At 42.2% G+C, this 4565-nt stretch overlaps 1 pseudogene; it reads right to left on the bottom strand.

The window, feature by feature from the left end:
- Nucleotides 1-1550: 1550 nt before the first annotated feature.
- Nucleotides 1551-2599, bottom strand: LOC143656010 (zinc finger protein 346 pseudogene; annotated as a pseudogene).
- Between the last annotated feature and the right edge of the window lie 1966 nt (nucleotides 2600-4565).

The following is a 4565-nucleotide window of genomic DNA, read 5'->3' on the forward strand; positions in this document are numbered from 1 at the left end:
TTAAACTCTTGGACTCGGTGCCCATACTTGTAAAATGAGGATAAAATATACACTGTCACTGAGAAAATTAAAAGAGGTATATAATAAATTATATACTGCCTTATTCATCTTAGGCATTTAATAAATATGTGCTATTTTCCTTCAATCATTTATAAACCTTGGGGTTTACGCCATGGGAATCTGTAAAAAATATTTTGAATCCTTTTACTTCTTTAAATGGTATCAGAAAATAACACATCAAAAATGACATCTATGAGATTAGGCCTAACCAGGAAGAAGGAGAGGGAGGAGAAGGAAGAGGAGGAAGAGAAGGAGGAGGTGGAAGAGTTTCTTTGACACAACAAAGAGAGGCCTCTGATGGTGATGCTCTGTGGAATTCTTGCTTGAAAGTCACCATGGGAAATCCACTCCCAGTGAAGTTCCAGGCCACAACACACAGCAGAGTCGCAGAAAATGGTGTTTGGGACCCAAAGAACATCTGTTTCCTCACTGAAGAAACCTCTACTAACTCCCCATTTCTTTCCTCGGAGGCCCCTCTGACTCCCTGGTGCCCAAGAGCTCCTGGTGGATGGTGGGGGAAGGTTACTACCACAGTGAAATAGGCAGAGTGCCCTGTTGCACCAGGAGAAAGAGAGACCAGTAGGGTCGAAGGGCAGCAAGAACCCTCTGGGCTGGCCCACAAAAGGCCGTTTGTCTTTAAAGGTGCAAAACTGTCATGGAAATGTGCATACGTAGGAAGGTCCCCATATGCATGTTTTCATGATGGTTCTGTACCCTTAAGGTAGAAGGGAAGGTCCCCATTGGAGTGTTCATTGATCCTACTGGGTACTGAATCCTCCTCCAGCTCCAGCTAGGCCCTCAGCTGCTACAGCTCCCTCCCAACACTGGGAACTATCTAGGAGGGGCCCCAGAAGAGCAGCACTCTGCCAAGACTGTGGTACTACAAGAGGAGACTGTGCAAGTGGTAATAAACCTGTATAGTTGGCCAGCATCTGGTATCAGGCTCAGAAGGGCCTTTCCTTTTGGAAGTAGTGGCAGTATCATATCAGATCCAAACTTCTAGTGGCAGACATTTCCACCTGCCATTTTCTGCCCTGGACAAAGTCTTGCATGAGAGCTCGAGGTTTTCCTGGAAAAACCTAGAGCCCAGGAAAGCTCAGTTCTTTAGTTGCAGGTACTGGACTCAAACTGATCTTCAGAACAGTGATATGCTGTGAGGCTTCAGGATATGTGGCTCAGAGTGACTAGAGAATAAAGAATGCTGTCTTCTAAACTACCACTCTATGAGACCTTAAGTACTCTCAAGATTCCTGTTTCCTATATTCTGACCTACAGAGGCCCATACCAAAAGCAATGAGCAGGAGTGGTGACAAATTGGAGGGTCTGACTAATATAATTGTTCGGACCAACCACAGGCTGTCTGCAGCCCAATCCTGTGGCAGGCCTGGGAACTCTTCTGGTGAAAGAAAGAAGAGGGAGCCAAGGTTCACCACAGTCATGAGAAGCTGGCTTATGGCTGGCCCATCTTGGAGTACTGGGCAGAAATCCTTCTAGCCTTCCAAGGTGGTTGAGTCTTTCTTAACAGGTTGCCCATGCTTTGGAATCTGGAGCAGGGTTGATTCCATTGCTTTTGGAGACTAGTTCTTGTGCGTGAAGTTGCCAATACGAGCTTGGTACTGTTCTACAGAGTTCAACACCATCATACCTGTCTTGCAGGGACAGCCCTTCCCAGCTGAAGAGTCAGCAACAGCAGGGTCCACCAGCAGTCCATACTGTGCTATGAGTTTGAGCTTGGACTTCTGTTTCCCGTGTTTCTTGCCCACGTAATGTCCTTAGTCCATGACAGGGTCACTGAAAGTCACCTGGCAGAGGCTGCAAATTTATCTTTTTTTAAATAATATCTCTGTTCTGGTGTAAGGGTAAAGTGGAGGCCACAAGGTAGGGTTTATAAGGCATTTCAAAACAGCTTCCACCTTAGAGGATTGCTGCATCAGCCTTCAGTTCTTTGTGACAGTTCACTGTGACTGGGCCATGACAGGGGAGGAAAAGGTCATGCTACAGATGGGGCAACACTGGTTCTTGTCTTTGCTACTGCTGCTCTTCTGATCTGAGTCTATCTTCTTCGTTCTCCCTTTAACGTCTCCATTCCATGAATTGCTTGTTTCTTCACTTTAATGGCATGGTTTTTGCTCTGGTAATGGGTCAGTTTCTGGGGCTCAGAAAGGAGCATGCTGCACTAAACCTTATCCTGAGTCTTGCTAGTGAAGAATCCTGGTTCGTCCGGTTCATGCGCTCCACTTCCTCTTTCTCCACTGGCTAGGACCTGAACACCCCACGGGTAGTGCGCCCTCTCGTGGTGGAAGCGCTCTTGGTCCTCCCGCTCTTCCGAGCTGTGGAACAGCGCCCCCCTCCCGCTGTCCATGGCCTCCGAGGTGCCCAATGCGGAATCCGTCTTCCCCGCTAACCTTACAACCAGCAGAGAACTGCTCAGGCGTCCTAGTCTCTTCAGTAAGTTTTGGTGAGGATTTACTGTGAAAGTGTAGGTAAAGTTCTGAGTACTTTCAGACAAACACCACCTGTTGAATAAATAGCAATTCATCCATTATTATCATCTTTTCAATTGCTGACATTATAATTCCATCATTATTTCCACCGTTGGCATGATTAACTATTACCTCTGTGTTTAACTCTCTAAGAAACCCTCATGGCAACCCACAAAAGATCTATAGTGGCCTCTTCCCAAGGTTCATGTATCCATTCATTCATGGGAAAGACTACAGCACACCTGAACTACAGCTCAGCCACCTTTAGGGCTTTGCAAATGGGCAGTGACAGGCCAGTTAGTGCACGTTGTAGACTTAGGTGTCAAGAAGAGTTCAGCATGGAAACAGAGCTTCTTTCTGTCTTTTGCATTCTGCAGAAAATTGCTTGCCATCATTGCTAACAACCATTTTTCTAAATCTATATCTATGCATATATACATACATATATATATATAGATATATATATACATATATGTCCAATCAGTCTGTTCCTTCATTTTGTGTTATTTTGTCTGTTTATTTTTTTATTTTGCTTTTTTTGTTTGTTGTTTGCCACATAAAGAGAAACTGATTTAATACCAAATCTTGAAGCCACAATGGACAGTGGCTGTCCTGAAGTGTTTTTTGACTGCTGCACCAAAAAATATATATATATATATATATATTTTTTTTTTCGGTCCAAGCTCTGAGCCAAGCATTTTTTTTTTCCTCTTTTTTTTTTTTAATTAATGGAAAAAAAGAAATTAACCCAACATTTAGAGATCATACCATTCTACATATGCAATCATTAATTCTTAACATCATCACATAGATGCATGATCATCATTTCTTAGTACATATGCATTGGTTTAGAAGAACTAGCAACATAACCGAAAAAGATATAGAATGTTAATATAGAGAAAAAAATAAAAGTAATAATAGTAAAATCAAAACAAAACAAAACAAAACAAAACAAAAACCTATAGCTCAGATGCAGCTTCATTCAGTGTTTTAACATGATTACTTTACAATTAGGTATTATTGTGCTGTCCATTTTTGAGTTTTTGTATCTAGTCCTGTTACACCGTCTGTATCCCTTCAACTCCAATTGGCCATTATCTTACCCTGTTTCTACCTCCTGCTGGACTCTGTTATCAAGGACATATTCCGAATTTATTCTCGAATGTCTGTTCACATCAGTGGGACCATACAGTATTTGTCCTTTAGTTTTTGGCTAGACTCACTCAGCATAATGTTCTCTAGGTCCATCCATGTTATTACATGCTTCATAAGTTTATCCTGTCTTAAAGCTGCATAGTATTCCATCGTATGTATATACCACAGTTTGTTTAGCCACTCTTCTGTTGATGGAGATTTCGGCTGTTTCCATCTCTTTGCAATTGTAAATAACGCTGCTATAAACATTGGTGTGCAAATGTCCGTTTGTGTCTTTGCCCTTAAGTCCTTTGAGTATATTCCCAGCAATGGTATTGCTGGGTCGTATGGCAATTCTATATTCAGCTTTTTGAGGAACCGCCAAACTGCCTTCCACAGTGGTTGCACCATTTGACATTCCCACCAACAGTGGATAAGTGTGCCTCTTTCTCCGCATCCTCTCCAGCACTTGTCATTTTCTGTTTTGTTGATAATGGCCATTCTGGTGGGTGTGAGATGATATCTCATTGTGGTTTTGATTTGCATTTCTCTAATGGCCAGGGACATTGAGCATCTCTTCATGTGCCTTTTGGCCATTTGTATTTCCTCTTCTGATAGGTGTCTGTTCAAGTCTTTTTCCCATTTTGTAATTGGGTTGGCTGTCTTTTTGTTGTTGAGATGAACAATCTCTTTATAAATTCTGGATACTAGACCTTTATCTGATATATCATTTCCAAATATTCTCTCCCATTGTGAAGGCTGTCTTTTTACTTTCTTGATGAAGTTCTTTGATGCACAAAAGTGTTTAATTTTGAGGAGTTCCCATTTATTTATTTCCTTCTTCAGTGCTCTTGCTTTAGGTTTAAGGTCCATAAAACCGCCTCCAGT

This window comes from Tamandua tetradactyla, chromosome 2 (assembly GCF_023851605.1).
Source record: "Tamandua tetradactyla isolate mTamTet1 chromosome 2, mTamTet1.pri, whole genome shotgun sequence".
Lineage (NCBI taxonomy): Eukaryota > Metazoa > Chordata > Mammalia > Pilosa > Myrmecophagidae > Tamandua > Tamandua tetradactyla.